This window comes from Prionailurus bengalensis, chromosome A2 (assembly GCF_016509475.1).
Source record: "Prionailurus bengalensis isolate Pbe53 chromosome A2, Fcat_Pben_1.1_paternal_pri, whole genome shotgun sequence".
NCBI classification, from domain to species: Eukaryota; Metazoa; Chordata; class Mammalia; order Carnivora; family Felidae; genus Prionailurus; species Prionailurus bengalensis.
This window is the reverse complement of record NC_057348.1, coordinates 59,789,911-59,817,692: the sequence shown is the minus strand read 5'-3', so window position 1 is coordinate 59,817,692 and position 27,782 is coordinate 59,789,911. Positions and strand designations below refer to the sequence as shown.

The window sequence follows — 27,782 nt, the reverse complement described above, 5'->3', positions numbered from 1 at the left end:
TAGAAGCCCACAGGGTAGCTCCCTGATAGCTATCTGAAACCACAAATTCACTGCCAAAAAATGTAAATAGCTGTTTTATGGAAACCAGGCTGATGGTAACTGGCTCCCTTTGGAATATTGGCTGGGGGATGGGAGAGGGAGATGGCGCTTGCCAGCACCTTTGTTCCCCCACTGAGCTGAACTCTGTCTTCCAGGGCTCAACAACTCTCCCTCCCAGCGTCCTCTTGCCCTCCCTGCTCTCCAAGAGCAGAGTTGTTTACTTTTAACATTCCAGATGTTAAGTCCCGCTGACTGTCAGAACCCATGGAGTCCAGCCCCTCTGCTTTTGCAAGGGGCTCTGCCTTGCCCAGCGGGCTGCCCCTCCACGACCTCGGCTCCCTCCCACCAGTCCGTGTAGCAGGCATTGCCTCTCCACCCTTCCTACCCTCTTCCATGGGCCTCTTGTCTACACTTGGCTCCGGAGAGTCCGTTCTGATAGTCTTCTGGCGGTTTTCTGGGTTATTAGGCAGATGCGGGTGGAATCTAAGCGATCAGCAGGACGAGGTGAGCCCAGTGTCCTCCTAAGCTGCCATCTTTCCAGGTCCTCTCAATTCTAATTTACAGATTAGAAAACAGGGGGAAAAAGAACAACTTGTGTAAGTGACAAAGGTTGGACTCAAACCCAGTGAGACTAGCTCTAGACTCTGCGCTCTCAAGCAATTCATTTCACTATTGTACTGCCTCTCCCTATATAATTTATAAACCTGTGTGTGTACATTCTAAACGAATATGTGTATGCTTAGGGGGTTGATATATATGGATGTATATACAAATATAGAAGTGTGAGGTATGTGTGTGTGTATAGAGGTTACATGCCTCAGTGACACCATACTGAGAACACTCAATAAAATAGGCATTTTGCAAATCAGTGGCATTGAGAATGGACTGCAGGGAACAGCACCTGAAGTAAGTAGGGCAGCAAAGAGGCTGGGACACTGAGGTGCTCTTGAGGCTACCACAGTGCTGACTGACCATGTCACGAAAGATGTGGACTAGGTCACCAAGAAAAAGGAGAGGACTGGGGTCTGGAGGGCACAGAGAGACCAAACATGCAGGCAGGGACTGAATCAGACTGGGATAGGCACTCTGGTTTAAGAGACAGCCATCCTGGGGCCGGGCAAGGTCCAGGTGGATTCTGGGAGTGAGCTGGTGGTCACTGGTGCTGTGACATCATTAGGAACTAGACAGCTGGGTACTGGAAGGGTCTTTGAGAACTCCAGACTGGGGCAGGGCCAAACAGGTGATGGAATGCAGTGGGATGGTGGGGACTGTGGCAAACCAGAGAACGTGGCCACCTAGAGGCAGCTGCAACCACCCACTGTGCCATGAGAGGAAGTGGGGCCAATGCTGTGAGAGTTGCCAAGTTTTCAACAGAAAACAGAAATTCAGACTTTTACATGAAATCTCTTGATTTTAGTGTTGGTTTAAAAAGAATTTAGGGGCGGCTGGGTGGCTCAGTCTGTTAAGCGTCCGACTTCAGCTCAGGTCATGATCTTGTGGTGCGTGAGTTTGAGCCCCACAACAGGCTCTGTGCTGACAGCTCAGAGCCTGGAGCCTGCTTTGGATTCTGTGTCTCCCTCTTTCTGCCCCTCCCCTGTTCACACTCTCTCCCTAAAATGAAAAAAAAAGCATTACAAAAAATTTAGGGATAGTTGGCTCAGTTAAGCATCCAACTCTTGATTTCAGCTCAGGTCATGATCTCATGGTTCACGGGTTTGAGCCCCACATTGGACTCTACACTGACAGTGTGGAGCCTGCTTGGGATTCTCTCCCCGCCCCCCCCCCCCCCGCCTCTCCCACACTTGCTGTTTCTCACACTCAAAATAAATAAATCAACTTTAAAAATACTTAAAAAAAATTTAAATCACCCGACTTACTGCTAAGTAGTAGAACTGGGACTTAAATTCATGAGGGGCAGGGCCTAGGTTACCAGGCACAGACACCGTGGAGCACTGAGTGTGGCACAGGCCAGGAACTGTCACACACATCAGCCCTGCTTCTCCCAGCCTGCCTCACTCTAGAAAGCCTTTGTTCTCTGCTGACTGCTAACTAATAGGACTGATCTAGCCAGTTATGAATTAGAATAATCTTAGGGACTATGCCTTTCCAGGAAGAACCTCTGGAGACCACACCAATGAAAGTAATGACAGTAGAAGAACAGGAAAGTCAGGGTACACTGGCAACTATTTTGTCTGATAGGTAACTCCCAGTTCCTCACTCTGTGGAATTCTGGTAGGGCTGCAAATCAAGGTGCCCTGCCTCCCCTCCAAGAGTGATGACAATGCAAGTCAGGTGAGCCAAACAAAGAATGTTCTCCCTCAGGGAACAGGAACTGGAACAGGAGTAGACCTGACATTAGGATCAATTGTTAGAGGCCGATGTGGACATTGACAATGAAATCTCTCTTTTTTCTAAGAACACATGTATTAAGTTGAAATTAAATGCCAAGGGCCATCTTCCCCTCTAGGTATAGAATCCTACCTGAAAATAAATCATAGATGAGTGACAGAGAAAAAGCCAGCATCCTGCTAATCATTTAAGCACCTGGATCATGCCATGCCTGAAATCTAACCCCTTACATATTTCAATTATATGAGCTAATAAATTGTCTTTTTTAAGCTTAACCTGGGTTAAATTTAGTCCCTGTCACCAGTAACTAAAAGAATCTTACTCAATTTGTAGAAAAATGGTATTTAAGAAGAGGACGTCCTGTCCCTTGTCCCTCAAGCTGGATTCAAAGTGTAGAGGCCTACTCTTCAGGGATGGCATTCAACAGTGCCCCTGACACCACCATTCCCATTTATTTCCCTCTTACCTGGAAATAGTTCAAAAGCACACCAGCCCCAGACAGTCCCGGTCCTGCAAACATGAAGGGCACCATCACCTGAAGGCCAAGGGACAAGGCAGTCTCCCTGCTGAACTCAGACCCCAGTGGTTCAGGGACCACCATGTGGCTCTCAGACACACTCATAGGTCCATCATCTGAGGCTCCAGTCTTCCAGGGCTGAAGGCGTGTGGCAGAGCCAGGTCCTCTGGCCTCTGCTGTCAGATCTCTGTCCCATCCATGTGAGCAGAGCTGAACCCCTGGCAGCCTTAACCTGGGAGACACAAAGCAACAACGGCTGATCAGCAGTTCCTGACTGCCATACAGCTGACACCCTTTAAGCCCTCAGGCCCTTCTGTCCAGCAGAGGCTGGCATCATTCTACCCAATCAATAGCCCCTTCATGTGTTGGGATGAGCACTGGGTGTTGTATATAAACCAATTTGACAGTAAATTATATTTAAAAAAAATAGTCCCTTGCTCAGGGACTGCTCCACACGGTCTCCTGCAACCTCAATTCAAACAGTTTTTATTTAATATGCACAGGTTTGGGGTGCCTGGGTGGCTCAGTCGGTTAAGCGTCCGACTTCAGCTCAGGTCACAATCTCACGGTCTGTGAGTTCAAGCCCCATGTCGGGCTCTGGGATGATGGCTCAGAGCCTGGAGTCTGCTTCTGATTCTGTGTCTTCCTCTCTCTCTGCCCCTCCCCCGTTCATGCTCTGTTTCTGTCTCAAAAATAAATAAACGTTTAAAAAAATATGCACAGGTTTGAGAAAAATAACATATCAAAGAAGAAAGCGCTAAATATTTATGAATTAGAGTCATCAAAACTGGTGGTATAGGGAACTCTGAAAATTCTTCCCTCCAGAGAAGAACAAGATAGCTAGCAAAAAATATCAGAATCCACTTTTCAGAACTCTGGAAATTCACCAAAGGCTTGGAGCAATGCAGAAGTATTTACTCAATAAAAAAATGCTGAATCCTCAGCAAGAATAGCCACATTGTAGTATCCATGGTGTTTGTGATGTTTTTACTGTGCCTTAGTCCCACTCCTGCTCTGTGGCTCTGCAGCACCCTTAAAAACCAATATCCTGGAGAGAGCAGAATGGGCTGGAGCTCCTTCAAAGCCTCATTCTCAAAGAACTGTCATCATTTGACCTATCAGGTTGTTCACCGGAAAATGTCACTTACAGTCTATCTATATTTCACCTGCCTTATTTTTTTTTTATTTTTAACATTTATTTATTTTTCAGAGACAGAGTATGAATGGGTGGAGGGACAGAGAGAGGGAGACAGAATCTGAAGCAGGCTCCAGGCTCTGAGATGTCAGCACAGCACTTGACACTGGGCTCGAACCCATGAGTGAGATCATGACCTGAGCCCAGGTCAGCAGCTTAACCAACTTAGCCACCCAGGCGCTCCTCACCTGACTTATAAAATTCACTTCGTGTAAAAAGCCTTTTCCCTGGGGGACATTTGTGGAAAACAATCACAGGCACTTCACAACTGCCTAAAGCAGTGGGTAATAGCTGAGGTAAATAATATGCAAACCAAAAGCCTAAAAGGAAAAGCTGGGGAATGAGATGCCTAAATTTTGAAAAGTTCCTAAAAATTCCTGGGAATCTAAAAGGCCACTCATAGTGATCTGGGCATATGCTCAGGAAATAGCTGAGAAAGCTTGAAACTGTAACCCCCCCCCCCAGCTGATCTGGAGGCTCTGCATAAGCACACCATGAAGGCTAAGGCAGGGCAGTGAATGACAGCACTATGTACTGAAGGTGTGCCCCAACAGGCACACAGAGCCTCCAGGCAAAGACTGGGGGACTCATCACTTCCACACATGGCATTCAAGGAAATCTCTATCCAAGAATTGCCTGACCACAGATCAGAGTCCTCAGGGGTGAAGTACAACACAGAATACAAACCAAAGAAGTCACTTAGAAAAGTCGCTAAACCAACAATAGCTACAGAAAGCAGCAATAACAAGAATCCCTGAGAAGGGGGAGAACCTTATTTCCAGAGTCATCACCTTATAGAATTTTAAGCGTCCAGTTTTCAACAAAAAATAGGCATGCAAGAAAACATGATAGTATGACATATGCATAGGGAAAAAGCAATTAATAAAAAATATGCGGAGGAAGCCCAAATATTGACTAACTAGACGGAAACCTGAAATCAGCTATTTTAAATATGTTCGAAGAACTTAAACCATCCCTGAAGAACTAAATAAAGTACAAAAAAAACGAAGTCTAACCAAAATGGAGAATATCAAGGAGGAGATAACTATTTTAAAGAAGAACTAACTCAAAATTCTGGAGTTATAAAATATAATGGCCCTAGAGGAGTGCAATGGCTGATCTGAGCAGGGAGAATAAAGAACCACTGAACTGAAAGCTACGTCAACAGAAACCATCCAATCTGAAGAAAAGAAACAAAACAGAATGAAGAAAAATGAATAAGTCCCCAGGGCCCATGGGACAGCATCAAGCACGCCTGCATGTATAACGGGAGTCTCAGAAAGGGACGAAAGAATAAAGGAGTCCAAAATAATATTGGAAGACATAATGTGCGAAAGCTTTCCAATTATGATCAAACTTCCATATTCAAGAAGCTCAACAAATCACAAGAATACAAGAACACAAATTACAAGAGATTCACCACAAGACACATCATTATCAATCTGCCAAAAGTCAAAGATAGAGACAGAATCTTGAAAGCGGGGAGGTGACTCTTCTTGCACAAGGACTCCTCAGGAAGATTAACAGCATACTTTTCATTGGAGTCCATGGAGGCCAGAGGCAGTGGGATGACATGTTCCAAGTGCTGAAGGAATAAGAACTTCAACCAAGAGTTCTGATAAGCAGAAAAAGGATCCTTCAAAAATGAAGGACAAATTAAGAGATTCCCAGATGAACAAAAATCAAGAGAATGTGCCACTGGTGTGCACCTGCCCTACAGGAAAGACCAAGACCAAGAGGCTGAAATGAAAGGACCTAGATAGTACTTTAAATTCATATAAAGAGTACTAGGCAAAGGTAACTACATAGGCAAATTAAAAAAAAAAAGTATAGGGGTACCTGAGTGGTTCAGTCAGTTGAGCATCTGACTGCAGCTCAGGTCATGATCTCACGGCTCGTGAGTTCAAGCCCTGCATCAGGCTCTGTGCTGACAACTCAGAGCCTGGAGCCTGCTTCAGATTGTGTCTCCCTCTCTCTGCCCTTTCCCCAATCATGCTCTGTCTCTATCTCTCAAAAATAAACATTAAAAAAAAATTTTTAATAGCCAAAGGAAAGAAAGTATAAATGCACTGTTGTTAGTAACTCCTTTTTCTCATCCAATTTAAAGACAACTGCATAATTCAGTAATTATAAATCACCATATATGGGTACAGAATAATAAAAAATGTAATTTGTATGACAGGAGGAGCACAAAGGAGAGCACAGAGCTATATAGGAACAAAGTTTCATATATTAGTAACATTAAGTTGCTATTAATTTAATTTTTTTAATGTTTATTTCTGAGGCAGAGAGAGGCAGAGCATGAGTGGGGGAGGGTCAGAGAGAGAGGGAGACACAGAATCAGAAGCAGGCTCCAGGCTCCAGGCTCTGAGCTGGCAGCACAGAGCCTGACATGGGGCTCAAACTCACAAACCGTGAGATCATGACCTGAGCCGAAGCCGGTCGCTTAACCGACTGAGCCACCCAGGCGCCCCAAATTGCTATTAATTTAAATTGCAATGTTATCTAAGGTGGGAATTGTAATCCTCAAAGCAATCACTAAGAAAATAACTAAAAAATATATATTTTAAAAATAACAATGGAATAAAAATAATACACTAGAAAATATACATCTAATACAAAAGAAGATAGTAATGAAGGATAGAGGAACAGAAAGAAACCATAAGATATAGAAACAAATGGCAAAATGGCAGATAGAAATCCTATCTTATCAGTAATTATACTAAACATAAATGGATAGGTTGAAAGTAAAAAGGCTTTAAAAGACATACCAGGCAAAGAGTAACCAAAAAAAAGGTAGGGGGGAGGGTGGGAATGACTTTCCTAGCATCAGGCAAAATAGACATTAAAACAAAATTGTTATTACAGATAAAGAAGGGCATTTGATAATGGTAAATGGGTCAATATTATCAAAAAACATACTAATTATACACACCTAACAATATAGCCCCAAAGTACATGAGGCAAAACCTGACAGAATTGAAGGGAGAGAAATACAATTCAATAATAGAAGACTTCAACACTCTACTTTCAATAATCTACTGAACAATTAGAAGATGGACAAAAAAGGGAAGACTGGAACACTATAAACAAATTAGATCATACATCTATACACCATTCCACCCAACAGCAGCAGAATACACATTCTTATCAAGGTATACAGAACATTCATTAGGATAAACCACACATCATAGAAAAAACATACAAAATGTAATAAAATTACAAATAAATAACAAAAGAAAATTCAGAAAATCCACAAATTTGTGTAAACAACACACCCAAATAATTAATGGGTCAAAGAAGAAATCATAAGGGAATCATAAAATTATTTGAGGAGAATTAAAATGAAAATATAACATACCAAAACTTACGGGATGCTGGAAATAAAGTGTTTCAAATTTATATATGAAAAAGCCAAAAATAAAAGAGAAAAGCTTATATTACTAAATTGATCTTTCATCTTAAGAAAAATGAAAAAGAAGACTAAACCAACACAAAAAAAGTAGAGGGTAGGAAGCAATAAAGATTAGAGTGGTAATAAATGGAATAGAGAATGGAAAAACCATATAGAAAATCAACAAAACCAACAGTTGGGTCTCTGGAAAGATTGAAAAAAATACACAAACCTGTAGCTAAACTGACCAAGAAAGACAGAGGGTGTAAATACTTAAAAGGGAACACTACTTCCAAATTTACAAATATAAAAATAATTGTTCTGTAGTGTCGTGGTTATCACATTCACCTGACAAATATAAAAATAATTATGAAGGAATACTATGAACAATTGTATGCAACACATTAGAAAATCTAGATGCAATGGACAATTTCCTAGAAACACACTAACAAACTAATTCAAGAAGAAATAAAAAATTTAAAAGACCTATAACAATTAAAAGATCGAATTAGCAATACAAAAAATTTCTCACAAAGTCCAAGACCAGATAGCTTCACTGGTAAAGTTTACCAAGCATTTAAAAAAGAATTAACACCATCCTTTATACACTCCCAAAGAAACTGATGACATGGGAACACTTCCCAAGTTGTTCTGAGAACTGTTTTGCCTGATACCAAACTCAGACAAAGATAACTTAAGAAAACTACAGACCAATATAAGAGCCTTATGCATACATACACAAAAACCATCAACAAAATACTAACAAACTGATTTATGCGGCATATAAAAAGGCTTATATGATGACCAAGTGGGATTTATCCCAGGAATGCAAAGTTGGTTCAATATGTGAAAATCAATGTATTACCCCATATTAATAGAATGGAGGGGGAAAAAAAAACATGATTCACTCAATAGATCAGAAAAAGCATTCAGCAATATCCAACACTGTTTCACGATAAAAATACTAAAAAAAATCACTAGGAATTTAAGGGAATTATTTCAATCTGATAAAGGCTATCTACAAGAAACCCACAGTTAACAAACTTAATGGTGAAAGTTTGAAATCATCCCCCTTAACTTTAGGCCTTTGCCACTCCTATCCTATTGCATTGTATTTGAAGTCATAACCAGCACAATTAGGCAAAAAATGAAATAAAAGTCATCCCAACTGGAATGGAAGAAATAAAACTAACTCTGTTTACAGATGACAATATCTCGTACATAGAACATTCTAAGGAATACACACACACACACACACACAGCTAATAAGTTCAGCAAGGCTGTAGGATACAGGGTCAATACACTAGCAATGAACAATCTAATAAACTAAGAAAACAATTGCATCTGCCATAGCACCAAAAAGAATTAAATACTTAAGGATAAAAGTAACAAAAATGTGCAAAAACTTTTACCCTGAAAACTATAAAGCACTGTTGAAAGGAATTTTTAACAACCTAACAAAATGAAAAGATAACCTGTGCTCATGGACTGAATGACTTATATTTTTAAGATGGTGATATTTCTCAAACTGATCTACAAATCCAGTGCAATTCCTATCAAAATTACATTGATCTTCTTCACAGAAAATGACAAGCTAATCCTAAAATCCATGTGGAAATGCAAGAGCCAGAATTTTAAACAATCTTGACAAAATGAATACACTTCCTGATTTCAAAACTCACTATAAAGCTACAATAATCAAGACAGTATAGTACTGGTATAAGAATCAAAATATAGATCAGTGAAATAGAGTTGAGAATCCATAAATAAACCCATGTAACTGTGTTCAATTGATTTTCAGCCAGGATGCCAAGGCTATTTAATGGTAAGAGAAAAGTCTCTTCAACAATGGTGCCAAAATAACTGGATATCCACATGCAAAATCATGTGTTTAGACACCTACCTCAAACCATATACAAAAACTAACACAAAATGGTCCAAAGCCCTAAACCTAACAGCTAAAAGCTACAAAACACTTACAAGAAAATATAGGTATAAGTTTTAGTGACTTTGGATTAGGTAATGGTTTCTTAGACACAATATCTAAAGTAAAAGCAACTAAAGAAAAATTAAATAAATTGGATGTTATCAAAATCTAAGTTTTGTGGGACACTACTAATAAAGTGAAAAGACAACCCATAGAAACAGAGATAATATTTGCCATATAATCTGAAAAGGGTCTAGTATCCTGATATATCAAGAACACTTATAACTCAACAATAAATCCAATTTAAAAACTGGCAAAGGAGTTGAATGGACAATAAGCACATTAAAAGATGCTCAACATCAGTTGTTAGAAAAATGCAAGTCAAAAACACATAAGATGGCTCAAAAACAGACTCAGATAAATGAAACAGAATAGAGAATCCAGAAATGTACCTACCAACATATGGTCAACTAATCTTTGACAAAGCAGGAAAGAATATCCAATGGAATAAAGACAGTCTCTTCAGCAAGTGGTGCTGGGAAAACTGGACAGGCACATGCAGAAAAATGAACCTGGACCACTTTCTTACACCATATACAAAAATAAACTCAAAATTGATGAAAGACCTAAGCATAAGACATGAAGCCATCAAAATCCTAGAGGAGAAAGTGGGCAAAAACCTCATTGATCTTGGCCACAGCAACTTCTTCCTCAACACATCTCCAGAGGCAAGAGAAACAAAAGCAAAAATGAACTACTGGGACCTCATCAAAATAAAAAGCTTCTGCACAGTGAAGGAAATAATCAGCAAAACTAAAAGGCAACTGATGGGATGGGAGAAGATATTTGCAAGTGCCATTATCAGATAAAGGGCTAGTATCCAAAATCTATAAAGAACTGCTCAAACTCAACACCCAAAAAACAAATAATCCCATGAAGAAATGGGCAGAAGACACGAATAGACACTTCTCCAAAGAAGATATACAGATGGCCAACCGACATATGAAAAAATGCTCAACATCACTCATCATCAGGGAAATACAGATCAAAACCACAATGAGATACCACCTCACATCTGTCAGAATGGCTAACATTAACAACTCAGGCAACAAAAGATGTTGACAAGGATGCAGAGAAAGAGGATCTCCTTTGCACTGTGGATGGGAATGCAAACTGCTGAAGCCACTCAGGAAAACACTATGAAGGTTCCTCAAAAAATTAAAAACAGAACTACCCTATGACCCAGAAATTGCACTGCTAGGTATTTATCCAAGGGGTACAGGTATGCTGTTTCAAAGGGGCACATGTATGCCAATGTTTACAGCAGCACCATCAACAATAGCCAAAGTATGGAAAGAGCCCAAATGTCCATCGATGGATGAGTGGATAAAGAAGATGTGGTGTATATATATATATACACACATACACACACACACAAATGGAGTATTACTCAGAAATAAAAAAACAATGAAATCTTGCCATTTGCAACTACATGGATGGAATTAGAGGATATTATGCTAAGTGAAATTAGAGAAAGAGAAATATCATGTGACTTCACTAATATGAGGACTTTAAGACACAGAAGAGATGAACACAAGGGAAGGGAAGCAAAAATAATATAAAAACAGGGAAGGGGACAAAACATAAGAGACTCTTAAATATGGAGAACAAACAGAGGGTTACTGGAGGGGTTGTGGGAGGGGGGATGGGCTAAATGGGTAAGGGGCATTAAGGAATCTACTCCTGAAATAATTGTTCCACCATGTGCTAACTTGGATGTAAATTTTAAAAAATTAAATTTAATTTAAAAATAAATAAAACAAATTTTAAAAAACAAACACAAGACACCACTTAGCATAATGTTTTCAAGGTTCACCCATGTTGTTATATGAATACTTCATTTCTTTTTATGGCCAAAAAATATTCCACTGTATGGACAGAACATATTTGGTTTATCCATTCATCAGGTGATGGACAATTGAACCCTTTTTTTTTTTTTTTTTTTACTTTTTTGCTATTATATGTAGATCTTTGTGTGAACATGAATCTTCTGTTCTCCTGAATTATACATTTCGAAGGGGCGAATTTTGTGGCATGTGATTTGTATCTCAATAAAAAATTCATGAATTACTTATGGAATAAGGCCAAGAAGCAGAACACTAGCAGCTTCCCAAAATATCTGAGCCCCTACCGATAACCCTTATTCCTTATCACCGGGGCGACTGTACAAACTCTGGAGAGGATCACTCCTCACTTTCTGTTTCATCCTTATTTAGTGTTACCAACTAAGAGTACAGCCCTAAACAACAGTGTTCTGCTTGCTTTGCAATTTAGATCAATAAAGTCACAGTCCACGTATTCTTTCCAGGTCTGGTGTCTTTTACCTGACATGAAAATTCTTGCATTCAGCCAAGCTGAATTGTAGAACCACAATCCATCTATTCTACTCCTGAAGGACCATCCTAAAGTACTCTCCTTTCAAAAATAAATACGTGATTGGTTTTTTTTAACACAAAAGTAATATGTTCGTAAGAAATATAATTTTAAAAATACAAAAAGGTACAAATAAGGGAGGTTAAATCACTGACAATGTTACTGCCCCCAAATAATTAATGCTAAATATAATGTATATTCTTCCAGTGTGTACACACACACACATAATTTTTTTAAATCAATGTCCTAGATCCTGGGTAGTTTTATTTAATAAAATGTAAACATCCATCCAACCCTATTTTTAGCACAGATATAATTTTTATGTAATTTCTCATGCCATCCTTGATAGTGTTGGAGAAGTGGATAAAGTACACCAAAGATGGCTGATGGAGCAAAAACAAGCTCTGGTCTCTACCTTAGAGACCCCTCCTCTGGTTTCTTCTTCCTTTGTTTGCTGTGTGCAAATAACACCCCCCCCACCCCCCAGTATGGAGGCTGATAACTGTAAATTACCCTTCCCACTTGCATTTGGGGCTCAGATCTTTGGAGAAATGGTCTCCTCTGAGCCCGCCGGTGTTAAATAAATCTCCAATCCACCACGATCTCCGAGTGCCACTTGGTTTTTCTACCAGCATTCCAGCCTGGTTCTGTAACATACTTGGTTCCCTGACAGGGAAACCCAACCGCACTGGCCCACTGTTGCCATTGGTTTGGGAGAATGGTGAGGTGGTGATGGAATGAAGGGTCGCAAGGAAGAGTGCATGCCCTGCCTGAATTTTGGCAGTCTCCTCGGTTGCCTTGGGCCGGCCCTCACTCCGCCATTCCCACTGGACTTGAGGAGACTTGGCAGGTGAGGACCTGGACCTGATGTCAGAACTGGTAAGTCTGAGGACCAATCTAATCAGGCCCACTTGCAAGAGTAGAAGGGGGATATGATCACTCCCCAAGACTTCAGAAGTCTCACAGGTAGGGATTCTGTGGGAGGGAATGTAATAACCTCTGGTGTGTATGTGAGTGTGTATGTGCAACTCAGTCTAGCTTGCCTGCTGAGTTAGATTCTGTGGCTCCACAGGCGGGCGCCCTTGGGGTCCCCAGGGGCCGGGACCTGTGGGGCTGAGCATCGCCTGGGTTCCTTCGGGACACGGCCAGGCAGGCATCTGGCTGGTCTCCTCATTGGAGGGGGCGCCCCTGTCCCTCTGTCTTTGGGACTCTGCCTCATGACAGCATTGTGGGGTCAGGATGGAGCAAGGAGAGCCAGGAAAAGGTTTTAGCTGCTTTATCTGAAGAGTCACCCAGGGAGCCAAAGAAGTGACCCACTGCTCCCCTAATGTTCTGCCTCTTCATGACTCATTAGGTTCCCTCCCCCTCCCCTGAGCTTGAAACTCTTCCCATTTCTCCTCCCCTTCTGGACCATAGAACCCTCCTCCACAAGGACCAGTAGCCAGATTGCAAATTTGCCCAGGTGCAGGCGCTCTCCAGATGCCGGTCCACATCTGCCAGTGTCAGGAGGCTCTCTGGAGGATCAGAGCAGGGGGTTGAGGCGGCCATAAATATGAACCTACTGCAAGGGGAAAGGTCATTAAAAAGAATAAGTGTCCCAACCAGGGAAAGTCCCAAAAACCAATCCAAAATCAGGAGGAACCTCCAGAAGGGGAACTTATTGGTCTAGCCAAGATAGAACAAGACTAAACGGGGACACTGACTCTCCCTGTTCCTCTGCTTAATAGATGTGTGGGATTCTCTTCATTTCCCAGGTTAATGGCTACAATTAGAGCCAACTGTGGTTAGTCTGTCTCGGGACAGGGATTTTAAGGAATATTCCCAAGCAGTTGCTGCTTCTGCTTTCCCCTCCCCCTCATGTTTCTGCACCAACTTGGGTGTGGTCCTATACCATCCTCAGTGTCTCAGGCACCATTGGTTCCTCCTCCCACCCTCCAAGTCAAGGAGCAAAGTGCACCCCCCCTTGGACCACCCAGTTCAGATATCTCCACTGGCACCCCAAATGAAAACTGACAATGGGGAAAAATTGATTGACTTTTAGGTGGACGCAGGTGAAACATATGCGATGTTTAAACTAATTTAAGTTTATTGGACCTGTCTTTAAAGTTATTGGCAAAGTTCAAATAAGCTCATGTTATCTCTTTGCAATTTGTTAATGATAGTTAATTTTGACTGTCTCAAATTTTTCATGGGTAATTGTTAAGATAACTTTCAAGGGCCTTGTTAACCTGAAACTTTCCAAATAGGATGGAATGCTAAAGCATTGATTACTGAACATAGGTTTGTGTTTTTAAACTTCTTATTGCTGAGAAATTAAGGCTATTTGGACCTATTGGAAAACATGCTTTGTACTTAATTGGTTCATGAATTTACCATCTAAAAAAATTCTGATGTAAACACTTCTCAATTGGTTACTAAGTCCTCCACTGGAGACTAAGGTTTCCTAAGAGTTAAAATTCTGCTGAATGTACTTAATACTGATGAAAATAAAGAAAACAACACTGTATGTAGGAAAATAGGAGGTATATAAGAAAGATATAAGGAATGGAAATACAGTTTCGTTGAGGGTAGAAGAAAGTAATTTTGTCCTAAATGAGACTGGTTATTTGGAAAGAAATGGCTTTGGGACAAAATTTAGAAGCAAAAGAAAGTTATAGAAGGTTTAGATGAATGGAACCTTATTTTATTTATTTTTGTTTGTTTTTAATATATGAAATTTATTGTCAAATTGGTTTCCATACAACACCCAGTGCTCATCCCAAAAGGTGCCCTCCTCAATACCCATCACCCACCCTCCCCTCCCTCCCACCCCCCATCAACCCTCAGTTTGTTCTCAGTTTTTAACAGTCTCTTATGCTTTGGCTCTTTCCCACTCTAACCTCTTTTTTTTTTTCTTCCCCTCCCCCATGGGTTTCTGTTAAGTTTCTCAGGATCCACATAAGAGTGAAACCATATGGTATCTGTCTTTCTCTGTATGGCTTATTTCACTTAGCATCACACTCTCCAGTTCCATCCACGTTGCTACAAAAGGCCATATTTCATTTTTTCTCATTGCCACGTAGTATTCCATTGTGTATATAAACCACAATTTCTTTATCCATTCATCAGTTGATGGACATTTAGGCTCTTTCCATAATTTGGCTATTGTTGAGAGTGCTGCTATGAACATTGGGGTACAAGTGGCCCTATGCATCAGTACTCCTGTATCCCTTGGATAAATTCCTAGCAGTGCTATTGCTGGGTCATAGGGTAGGTCTATTTTTAATTTTCTGAGGAACCTCCACACTGCTTTCCAGAGCGGCTGCACCAATTTGCATTCCCACCAACAGTGCAAGAGGGTTCCCGTTTCTCCACATCCTCTCCAGCATCTATAGTCTCCTGATTTGTTCATTTTGGCCACTCTGACTGGCGTGAGGTGATACCTGAGTGTGGTTTTGATTTGTATTTCCCTGATGAGGAGCGACATTGAACATCTTTTCATGTGCCTGTTGGCCATCCGGATGTCTTCTTTAGAGAAGTGTCTATTCATGTTTTCTGCCCATTTCTTCACTGGGTTATTTGTTTTTCGGGTGTGGAGTTTGGTGAGCTCTTTATAGATTTTGGATACTAGCCCTTTGTCCGATATGTCATTTGCAAATATCTTTTCCCATTCCGTTGGTTGCCTTTTAGTTTTGTTGGTTGTTTCCTTTGCTGTGCAGAAGCTTTTTATCTTCATAAGGTCCCAGTAATTCACTTTTGCTTTTAATTCCCTTGCCTTTGGGGATGTGTCGAGTAAGAGATTGCTACGGCTGAGGTCAGAGAGGTCTTTTCCTGCTTTCTCCTCTAAGGTTTTGATGGTTTCCTGTCTCACATTCAGGTCCTTTATCCATTTTGAGTTTATTTTTGTGAATGGTGTGAGAAAGTGGTCTAGTTTCAACCTTCTGCATGTTGCTGTCCAGTTCTCCCAGCACCATTTGTTAAAGAGACTGTCTTTTTTCCATTGGATGTTCTTTCCTGCTTTGTCAAAGATGAGTTGGCCATACGTTTGTGGGTCTAGTTCTGGGGTTTCTATTCTATTCCATTGGTCTATGTGTCTGTTTTTGTGCCAATACCATGCTGTCTTGATGATGACAGCTTTGTAGTAGAGGCTAAAGTCTGGGATTGTGATGCCTCCTGCTTTGGTCTTCTTCTTCAAAATTACTTTGGCTATTCGGGGCCTTTTGTGGTTCCATATGAATTTTAGGATTGCTTGTTCTAGTTTCGAGAAGAATGCTGGTGCAATTTTGATTGGGATTGCATTGAATGTGTAGATAGCTTTGGGTAGTATTGACATTTTGACAATATTTATTCTTCCAATCCATGAGCAGGGAATGTCTTTCCATTTCTTTAAATCTTCTTCAATTACCTTCATAAGCTTTCTATAGTTTTCAGCATACAGATCTTTTACATCTTTGGTTAGATTTATTCCTAGGTATTTTATGCTTCTTGGTGCAATTGTGAATGGGATCAGTTTCTTTATTTGTCTTTCTGTTGCTTCATTGTTAGTGTATAAGAATGCAACTGATTTCTGTACATTGATTTTGTATCCTGCAACTTTGCTGAATTCATGTATCAGTTCTAGCAGACTTTTGGTGGAGTCTATCGGATTTTCCATGTATAATATCATGTCATCTGCAAAAAGCGAAAGCTTGACTTCATCTTTGCCAATTTTGATGCCTTTGATTTCCTTTTGTTGTCTGATTGCTGATGCTAGAACTTCCAGCACTATGTTAAACAACAGCGGTGAGAGTGGACATCCCTGTCGTGTTCCTGATCTCAGGGAAAAAGCTCTCACTTTTTCCCCGTTGAGGATGATGTTAGCTGTGGGCTTTTCATAAATGGCTTTTATGATCTTTAAGTATGTTCCTTCTATCCCGACTTTCTCAAGGGTTTTTATTAAGAAAGGGTGCTGGATTTTGTCAAAGGCCTTTTCTGCATCGATTGACAGGATCATATGGTTCTTCTCTTTTATTTTGTTAATGTGATGTATCACGTTGATTGATTTGCGAATGTTGAACCAGCCCTGCATCCCAGGAATGAATCCCACTTGGTCATGGTGAATAATTCTTTTTATATGCCGTTGAATTCGATTTGCTAGTATCTTATTGAGAATTTTTGCATCCATATTCATCAGGGATATTGGCCTATAGTTCTCTTTTTTTACTGGGTCTCTGTCTGGTTTAGGAATCAAAGTAATACTGGCTTCATAGAATGAGTCTGGAAGTTTTCCTTCCCTTTCTATTTCTTGGAAAAGCTTGAGAAGGATAGGTATTATCTCTCCTTTAAACGTCTGGTAGAACTCCCCTGGGAAGCCATCTGGTCCTGGACTCTTATTTGTTGGGAGATTTTTGATAACCGATTCCATTTCTTCGCTGGTTATGGGTCTGTTCAAGCTTTCTATTTCCTCCTGATTGAGTTTTGGAAGCGTGTGGGTGTTTAGGAATTTGTCCATTTCTTCCAGGTTGTCCAATTTGTTGGCATATAATTTTTCATAGTATTCCCTGATAATTGTTTGTATCTCTGAGGGATTGGTTGTAACAATTCCATTTTCATTCATGATTTTATCTATTTGGGTCATCTCCCTTTTCTTTTTGAGAAGCCTGGCTAGAGGTTTGTCAATTTTGTTTATTTTTTCAAAAAACCAACTCTTGGTTTCGTTGATCTGCTCTACAGTTTTTTTAGATTCTATATTGTTTATTTCTGCTCTGATCTTTATTATTTCTCTTCTTCTGCTGGGTTTAGGCTGCCTTTGCTGTTCTGCTTCTATTTCCTTTAGGTGTGCTGTTAGATTTTGTATTTGGGATTTTTCTTGTTTCTTGAGATAGGCCTGGATTGCAATGTATTTTCCTCTCAGGACTGCCTTCGCTGCGTCCCAAAGCGTTTGGATTGTTGTATTTTCATTTTCGTTTGTTTCCATATTTTTTTTAATTTCTTCTCTAATTGCCTGGTTGACCCACTCATTCGTTAGTAGGGTGTTCTTTAACCTCCATGCTTTTGGAGGTTTTCCAGACTTTTTCCTGTGGTTGATTTCAAGCTTCATAGCATTGTGGTCTGAAAGTATGCATGGTATAATTTCAATTCTTGTAAACTTATGAAGGGCTGTTTTGTGACCCAGTATAGGATCTATCTTGGAGAATGTTCCATGTGCACTCGAGAAGAAAGTATATTCTGTTGCTTTGGGATGCAGAGTTCTAAATATATCTGTCAAGTCCATCTGATCCAATGTCTCATTCAGGGCCCTTGTTTCTTTATTGACCGTGTGTCTAGATGATCTATCCATTTCTGTAAGTGGGGTGTTAAAGTCCCCTGCAATTACCACATTCGTATCAATAAGGTTGCTTATGTTTATGAGTAATTGTTTTATATATTTGGGGGCTCCAGTATTTGGTGCATAGACATTTATAATTGTTAGCTCTTCCTGATGGATAGACCCTGTAATTATTATATAATGCCCTTCTTCATCTCTTGTTACAGCCTTTAATTTAAAGTCTAGTTTGTCTGATATAAGTATGGCTACTCCAGCTTTCTTTTGGCTTCCAGTAGCATGATAAATAGTTCTCCATCCCCTCACTCTCAATCTAAAGGTGTCCTCAGGTCTAAAATGAGTCTCTTGTAGACAGCAAATAGATGGGTCTTGTTTTTTTTATCCATTCTGATACCCTATGTCTTTTGGTTGGCGCATTTAATCCATTTACATTCAGTGTTATTATAGAAAGATACGGGTTTAGAGTCATTGTGATGTCTGTATGTTTTTTGCTTGTAGTGATGTCTCTGGTACTTTGTCTCACAGGGTCCCCCTTAGGATCTCTTGTAGGGCTGGTTTAGTGGTGACAAATTCCTTCAGTTTTTGTTTGTTTGGGAAGACCTTTATCTCTCCTTCTATTCTAAATGACAGACTGGCTGGATAAAGGATTCTCGGCTGCATATTTTTTCTCTTTAGCACACTGAAGATATCGTGCCATTTCTTTCTGGCCTGCCAAGTTTCAAAAGAGAGATCAGTCACGAGTCTTATAGGTCTCCCTTTATACGTGAGGGCACGTTTATCCCTTGCTGCTTTCAGAATTTTCTCTTTATCCTTGTATTTTGCCAGTTTCACTATGATATGTCGTGCAGAAGATCGATTCAAGTTACGTCTGAAGGGAGTTCTCTGTGCCTCTTGGATTTCAATGCCTTTTTCCTTCCCCAGTTCAGGGAAGTTCTCAGCTATTATTTCTTCAAGTACCCTTCAGCACCTTTCCCTCTCTCTTCCTCCTCTGGGATACCAATTATGCGTATATTATTTCTTTTTAGTGTATCACTTAGTTCTCTAATTTTCCCCTCATACTCCTGGATTTTTTTATCTCTCTTTCTCTCAGCTTCCTCTTTTTCCATAACTTTATCTTCTAGTTCACCTATTCTCTCCTCTGCCTCTTCAATCCGAGCTGTCGTTGTTTCCATTTTGTTTTGCATTTCATTTAAAGCCCTTTTCAGCTCCTCGTGACTGTTCCTTAGTCCCTTGATCTCTGTAGCAAGAGATTCTCTGCTGTCCTCTATACTGTTTTCAAGCCCAGCGATTAATTTTATGACTATTATTCTAAATTCACTTTCTGTTATATTATTTAAATCCTTTTTGATCAGTTCATTAGCTGTTGTTATTTCCTGGAGATTCTTCTGAGGGGAATTCTTCCGCTTGGTCATTTTGGATAGTCCCTGGAGTGCTGAGGACCTGCAGGGCACTTCCCCTGTGCTGTGGTGTATAACTGGAGTTGGTGGGCGGGGCCGCAGTCCGACCTGATGTCTGCCCCCAGCCCACCGCTGGGGCCACAGTCAGACTGGTGTGTGCCTTCTCTTCCCCTCTCCTAGGGCTGGGATTCACTGTGGGGTGGCGTGGCCCATCTGGGCTACTTGCACACTGCCAGGCTTGTGATGCTGGGGATCTGGCGTATTAGCTGGGGTGGGTAGGCAAGGTGCATGGGGGCAGGAGGGGCAGGCTTAGCTCGCTTCTCCTTAGGTGATCCACTTCAGGAGGGGCCCTTCTTCCGTGGGCCTCTCGTCTGCGCTTGGCTCCGGTGACTCCATTCTTCTAATCCTCTGGTGGTTTTCTGGGTTATTTAGGCAGGTGTAGGTGGAATCTAAGTGATCAGCAGGACGCGCGGTGAGCCCAGCGTCCTCCTACGCCGCCATCTTCCCTCTCTCCTCGCCAAAATAATTTCATTGAAACGAGGATTATTTTCAGTTCCCCTATATGGGCGATCTGGAGAGGAGAGCTTGATCCAGCGAGACCAGATAGAATGTTCTAACAAAACCTCCAGAGTAATTAACAGGCGTTATCTACCCAAGGAATGGAACAAATAGGAAGTTCAGGTTCTAAGGAGCTGCCTTGTTTGTGCCAGTGGCCCCACGCTAGCTCTTCATTAATTGCACCACCTGGGATGCTGATAGCGAACTGAGCTTTGGAACATTTCAGGCCTAGCATGGAATGCAGTTTTTACACAAGTGTCTTGTGGTTCAGAAATCCGATTTCACAGCTTATCTTCCATTAGATGAAAGTGTTTACGGTGTGTCTGGAGCTGGAGTAAGTTCCTGCGGGTGCCCAAGAGCACGGGCCTCCTCTCTCCTCTCATTGATTTGCTGATGCCTGCACTGACACAGCGGTGAGGTACCGGGGAGAGAGCGAATGGAATTTTAAAAGTATACTGGTATAAGGTTGAAATTCTGCTTTTATTTCTGCTAAAATGACAAAGTTTTCTTGAATTGTTCATCTGCTCTTGATAAGACAACGCAAAAAAAGGTTTATCCTCCAGGAAAATCAAAGTTTTAGGTCTCCTCTCTATCAGGTCTTTGATTACTTAGTTAAAACTTCTCAATGTTAAAGGACCTAGGTTTTGATAACAACTGTATAATGCTATACATTCTCCTTTGAGATCTTTTATTGCCACTTTGGTTGAATAAATAAAATTGTAAGATTTGTAATGATCTTTAATCCTATTTAGGATGCATTTATGACTTCTGGGGTTTTAACAAACTTCTCAGGATTTAAATGGTAAATGAAGTCTTCTTGACCAATTAGGCCCTTTTATTTGGGATGCTAAGTTACTTGGAAAAGCACTGTCATACAATGGTAAACCTTAGGTTATTGCACAGGTAAATGTAGTAACTGCCCAAATATATGCAATTCCTAAAGTTTTAATGTTTTGATATAAGGTCAACAATATTCTGATTACTTGAGATGTTATGTGTCACAGAAATAACCACATTTCTTTGTCAATTGCATCATAATGAACTCTCATCAGATCTTTAACGATGTCTATTTCTGAGATTTTGTCATTTATAATTGTTCTTATTCTCTCACAAAACGTATATCATCTTCAAGGAGATTTATTCAAAGGACTTTGTGGATAAATACAGGTATCTGACATCTTAAAATTAATACTAAAATGGGTAAGAATTTCCAGAACTAAAAAGCTGCATTCAAATTGAACAAGAATTAGGAACATGGGATTAAATGAACTGAGGAAATTTAGTTTTATGATTCTTGTTGAAAATATCGTTGGTTCTCTAATATTTCATCTCCCAGATTAAGGAAACTTTCTCTTAAGATATCTATGATATACAAAAATGTCATAAAGTATGCATTTGTAAACTGAAGCATTTATCTTTTTCTCTACATAACTCCCCTGAAATTCAAAACTCTCAATGAGTATTCTTTCTTTTATGGGAATTACAATTTTTTGCATAAGTTCAATAATAATCTGTTCACGCAACAGGTCATCATTGGAAATACTGGTTATTTTACCAAGGCTTTGACTGGAATGTCATATTTGAGGATGACATTCATAGACTCAGATATGACCAGACAGCTTTAAGGAATTAGGGTTGGCTTTATAAAACATGGAGCCATAAAGCCCCTTGGAAATGTTGGCCTGGTGCCTTGCTTACAGAGTTCCCAGCAGCCTCAACAGGTAGGTAAAGACGGCCACTTCCTGGCAGGTGCAGGAAACTCAGGATATCTTGGGGACCTCACAAAGAGGAATCTGCCCAATTCTACAGGTATTGCAGGTATTTGGCTTGGCTCCTGGCCTGGATAGGCTACTAAAAATTCAACCCAGAGATTGGTTATAAAAAGCTCCAACAAAGAAAATTTACAAGATCCTCATGACCAATCGCTATTCTTGCTGAGCTTATGTAAATAATTAGGTCAGATTTGTTAAGACTGGACTTGTTCTACAGATGCATTGGTCTCTATTTAGCTATCTCTGGAAAGGGAGGGGGGTGTGTGTGTCTTTAGAGAACAACTGTTTCAACAATGCACCGTTAAGAATGTTAAATTCTAGTCATGATCACCTTTAAATGTTTGGTTTTTGCCTAAACAACTTGAGGTAAACGTCAGAAAATTGTCAAACTATTTCATGTATAGGAAATTTTCTGTGCTTGTTATTCTATGGGGATAAAAATAACACCCCATGGGCATATGATTATTTAAACAACTGGAAAACAGGATGGATCTCTAAATATGCAAACCATATCTTTCCTAAACCTGATCTGACAGTTACCAGAAATCCACCCTTTCCAAAACTTGGAGATAGACTTTACAGACATACAACCAAATAGAGGATTGAGTTTCAGGTATCACCCCCCATGGGCCCATCACTCCAGAGCTAAGAAGGACAACTCAGAAGAACCCACAACCTGGTGAAGTGATCCAGATCCAGTCAACCCGCTTAAACTGACCCTCAAAAGGGAGACTGGCCCTTGAGACCTCCAGCCCTGCTCCAGACACACCCCAGAAGCTGGCTGGCCTGTGCATGGCAGAAGCTTGAGGAATCAATGCGTGAACCTAGCCCGGGGGTTTGGATGCAACTCTGCCAGCCCTTGCCCCTTACTGGTGTCATAGCCCTGATCTTACTTCTTACCATTGGGCTGATAGACACTGCACCAACAAGCTGGACATGGCACAAAAAGATGCATTCTGGGCCTTGCATACCTCCTCTGGATGGGAGGATTAGTAAGTATTGCCTGTATGTTAGGATAACCTCTCTCACCCTCACAACTGCCACTTACCCACTTTGCCCCCAGGATTGTTATATGACAATAAGGGGGGCAAGGGCATCCAGCGCCTTCACCTCCCTCCACAAAGATCACTACAGGGGAAAAACACGCACTGTCAGTCCCCCGGTGTCCCAAGGACTAAGTATTGGATCATAGAGATAACCTGAAATGTCAGGAACCCATGTCACAACAAGGGCCTCTGGAGAGGGAAGTGAGCTTGCTACACTTACCTTCCTCAATGGGGGAATCTCAGATGGGGGAGGGGTGCAAGACAGGGCCCTTCAAACAGTTATAAAGGATAGGGGAATGCAAGCCATAAAGGCGGCCACTCCCCTGGCAGCCTACCAAGGCGTGAACTTTTTAGCCCTCAGTCAGATGCTTACCAATTCCCCACTCCAGCGTTGGGCCAACACTACTCTACAAGTCCTCCATAAAATAGATATTCACATACAAATCTGCTGGATGTGCTTGCCCCCTCAGCCGGAGGGCTTAACTTAGCCACTCCCATCCCTTTGACCTGGGAAGCTCCTGAAAATCTCAAAACCAATACCTCTGTCTTAATTGGACCCCTGGCCACTGGGATCTATTTCAAATGCCGACAATCTAATCTGTACAGTCCCTGAAGGTATGAATGGTACCTCTCTATGTGGAAGAAATATAACCTTAAAGAGGAATGCAACCCTATGTTCAACCCCTGGGGTGGTCCATCTGTGTTCTAAATCGGCCTACTGATGCCTAGAGCACAACTGGACTCAGCTTTGTTATTCTGTCTTCCCAACCCCAGAAGTATCTGTATACACTGAAGATCAGCTCTTAATAGCCTGTAGCCCCATGTCCTGGGCTAAATGGGCAGTCCTGCTACCCGTTCTGATAGGCACAGGAATTGCGACAGGAACAGGAACTGGAAGAGGGGGCATAGGTTCATCCATAGGACTATACCATAGACTATCTGAAGAGCTAAGTGAAGACATTGAATGGGTGGCAGATTCTCTGGTAACCTTACAGAGCCAAATAAACTCTCTGGTGGCACTGACCCTCCAAAACAGGCGAGCCCTTGACCTTCTTACTTCAGAAAAAGGAGGGACTTGCATCTTTCCAGGGGAGGGATGTTGCTATCGCATAAACCAGTCAGGAATAGTTACAACAAAGGTTAAGGAGCTCAAGGAAAGAATTCAACATAGACCACAGGAAACTATCAATCAATGGAAAGGATGGGACCTCACGGATTGGGCATCCTGGCTTCCTGCCCTGGTGGGGCCCCTCCTCTCCATAATTTTACTTGGACCCATTGGCCCCTGTATACTGAATGCCGTGGTAGGTTTTATTGAAAACACTGTTGCTCGCCAAACAACTGCACGTATCTTAGTCTTCTGAGAGCACCAACCTGTAAAACTGAAAGATGATGCCTATTAAAAGTTTTTTAAAGGGCACCAAAGGGGGGAATGTTGGACAAGTGAATAAAGTATGCCAAAGATGGCCGACGGAGCTAAAACAGACTCTGGTCTCTAGCTTCGAGACCCCTCCTCTGGGTTCTTCTTCCTTTGTTTGCTGTGTGCGCCAAAACCCCCACCCACAGATATGGAAGCTGACAACTATAAATTACCCTCCCCACTTGCATTCAGTGCTCAGATCTTTGGAGAGACAGTCTCCTCTGAACCCACTGGTGTTAAATAAATCTCCAATGCACCAAGATCTCCGAGTGCCACTTGGTTTTTCCGCCAGTGTTCCAGCCTGGTTCCGTAACACACTTGGTTTCCTGATCAGGAAACCCAACCACGCTGGCCCATTGTTGCCACCTGTTTGGGAGAATGGCAAGGTGGTGACAGAGCGAGGGATTGCAAGGGAGAAGGTGTGCCCTGCCTGGATTTCAGCAGTCTCCTTCTCGGTTGCCTTGGGCTGGCCCCACTCCCTTGTTCCCGCTGGACTCAAAGACAACTGGTAGGTGAGGACTTGGACCCAACATCGGAACCAGTAAGGCTGGGGCCCCAAAGAAGTCAGGCCCACCCAAGTGCCTGGAAGAGGGACGTGATCAATCTCCGGAGGCCCTAATAGGTCTCACAGGTAGAAAATTTTGTGGGAGGCAATGTAATAGACTCTGGTGTGTGTGTGTGTGTGTGTGTGTGTGTGAGAGAGAGAGAGAGAGAGAGAGAGGGAGAGAGACAGAGACAGAGACAGAGAAGGAGAATGAGCGGCTTGGCTAGGCTTGCCATCCAAGTTCGAGTTTGTGGCTCCATGGACAGGCACCCTTAAGGTCCCCAAAAGTCTACGGAGTCTGAATGGGCTCTCCTGTGTCGTGGTGAGAGTATAAGGTCTGGGGCAGTATTGGATCAGATTCTGATCACAAGTCACAAAGCTGAGTCCGCTACGGCCAAACCTCACCTAACGTTTCCCTCAGGAACATGACCAGAGGAGTATCTGATTAGCCCTCTCATCTGAAGGTCATCTCATTTGTCTGTGTTTGTGACACTGAACACGAGATAGGAATTAATAATGGGATCAAAACAGAGTAAGCCTCTGCTTTTAGAGGTCATGCTCAAAAATTTTAAAAAGGGATTTTCAGGTGATTATGGGGTGAAAATGACACCCACGAAGTTAAGGACCTTTTGTGAACTAGAATGGCCCATATTCAATGTAGGATGGCCCCCAGAAGGGACATTAGATGCTCAGATGGTGCAGTGGGTTGGGCTAATAGTCACTGGGAACCCAGGCCACTCTGATCAGTTTCCATACATCGACTCCTGGCTTGAAATTGCCCAAAATCCCCCGCCTTGGGTGCGATTCATCGTTAGCAAACAGAACCAGGCACAGGTTTTAGCCACTTTATCCGGAGGCTCACCCAGGGAGCCAACGAAGCAACCTGCCACTCCTCTAAGATTCAAAGGAGACACGAAGGAAGATATTGTCTTTCCACCTCCTTATGACTCATCAAGCTCCTGCCCTGCTCCCCCTGAGCCTGAAACTCCTCCCCCATCTGTCTTTCCACCGAGGCCACTGGCTGCTCTCGCTGCTGCTGCCAAAGTCGCCGCCAAGCAATGGGCGCCACCACTGCTGCCGCTGCCGCCACCACAGTCGGCGCCACCCATCTCCCTACCCCTCTCACACCCGGAGAATCCTCCCCAACAGGGGCCAGCAGCCAAACTCTGCCCCAGACCCAGACCTAATGCTCTCCAAATGCCTGTAAGGGAGATGAGAGAGCCTGAAAGACAGAATGAGGATGGAACCGTCCAGCCCAGCCATTCCATGATGTATTATCAACCTTTCTCTACAACCGACCTCCTCAATTGGAAACACAACACTCCATCATACTCTGAAAAGCCTCAAGCAATGGCCGACTTGGAGTCCCTCTTCCAGACCCGCCAACGGACTTGGGAATATTGTCACAGTTACTCCGTACTCTGTTTAATACAGAAGAAAGAAGAAAGAAGAAAGAAGAAAGAAGAAGGAGGACGAGGAGGACGAGGAGGACGAGGAGGACGAGGAGGAGGGAAACACAACACTACCTAGAAGATCACGCACCGCCGGGGATCAATGACCCTGCTGTCTGGGCTCAAGCTGCCATGTGTGAAGAACACCCAACATGGGATTTCACCACAGAAGAGGGACAGGTTCACATCTGATGATACCAGGAAGCCCTCCTTCGGGGAGTCCTAGTTGGAGCCAAAAAGCCCATGAACATGACTCAAACATCAAACCCAGTCACACAGCACCCTGGGGAGTCTCCCAGAGACTACAATGAAAGATTATGTGAAGCATGCCATGTATACACCCCATTTGACCCCAAGGCACCAGAAAGTCAACAGATGGTAAATACCTCCTTTGGGGCACAGGCTTCCCCAGATATCAGAAGAAAACTCCAGAAGTTGGAAGGCTTTGCTGGGATGAATATCACTCAGCTGATAGAGGTCGCCAATAAGTTTTCATGAGCAGAGAAGTCACAGCTGAAAGAGAAGCAGAGAGAAGACTAAGAAGCCACCCTTTTCGCAGCAGAACCAAAAGGAACAGACGCTGCGAAGGTGGGAAGACCCCAACCACCAAAAGGGCGGAAGCCCAGAGCCCCCTTAGCAAGGGACCGATGTGCATACTGCAAAGAGAAGGGACACTAGGAGAATGAATGTCCGAATCGGAAGGGATACTCAAAACCCAGCCAATATTGGGAGGAACCTCGAGGTGAGAACCTCGTTGGTCTGGCCAGGGTAGAATAGGACTGAGGGGGGCCGGGCTCTTTCTCTCCTGGCCCCCATGAGCCCACGATCGAAATGAAGGTAGGGGGCCAAACAATAACTTTCATGGTTGACCCTGGGGCTGAACACTCCGTTGTTACTTCCCCTGTGGCACCCTTAAGCCAAAAGGCAGCAGCCATACTTGGGGCTACTGGGACACGGGTGATACAGCAGCTCTTCTGTCAAGCTCAACAATGTGGACTTGGGGGGTCACAAGGTCCGGCATGAGTTCCTCTACTTACCTGACTGCTCAAGTCCTCTCCTGGGCCAGGATCTGCTCTCCAAACTTGGGGCCCAGATAACTTTTGAACCCACTGGATGCACTCACCTCCAATTAAACCCAAGGCAGAAGGAAACCCTGGTCTTGGCGATTACCCTGCCAAGCGAAGAAGAATGAAGACTATTCTAAAACCCAGGCCTTATTCTGTAACCCCTCAGAATTCAGGCTCACATTCCCCTCCGTATGGGTTGAAGATAACCCACCTGGACTAGCTTGGAATTGGGCCCCCATCATTGTTGACCTGATCCCTGGAGCCCAACCTCAGAGACAAAGGCAGTACCCCCTCCCACTCAAGACTAGAATGGGTATACAAGAGCACCTGACCAAGCTCAGAGAAGCAGGTATTCGAATTGAGTGCCAGTTGGCTTGGAATACCCTGCTC

The 27,782-nt window shown here is 42.4% G+C and overlaps 1 long non-coding RNA gene across 1 annotated transcript; it reads right to left on the bottom strand.

Moving 5' to 3' along the window:
* Window positions 1-481: 481 nt before the first annotated feature.
* Window positions 482-27,491, bottom strand: LOC122487614. The gene is made up of 4 exons (XR_006298421.1): window positions 27,363-27,491; window positions 26,712-26,838; window positions 2,855-3,137; window positions 482-592 (listed from the first exon to the last, which is right to left on the bottom strand). It is a non-coding gene; the product is annotated as an uncharacterized LOC122487614 (long non-coding RNA).
* Between the last annotated feature and the right edge of the window lie 291 nt (window positions 27,492-27,782).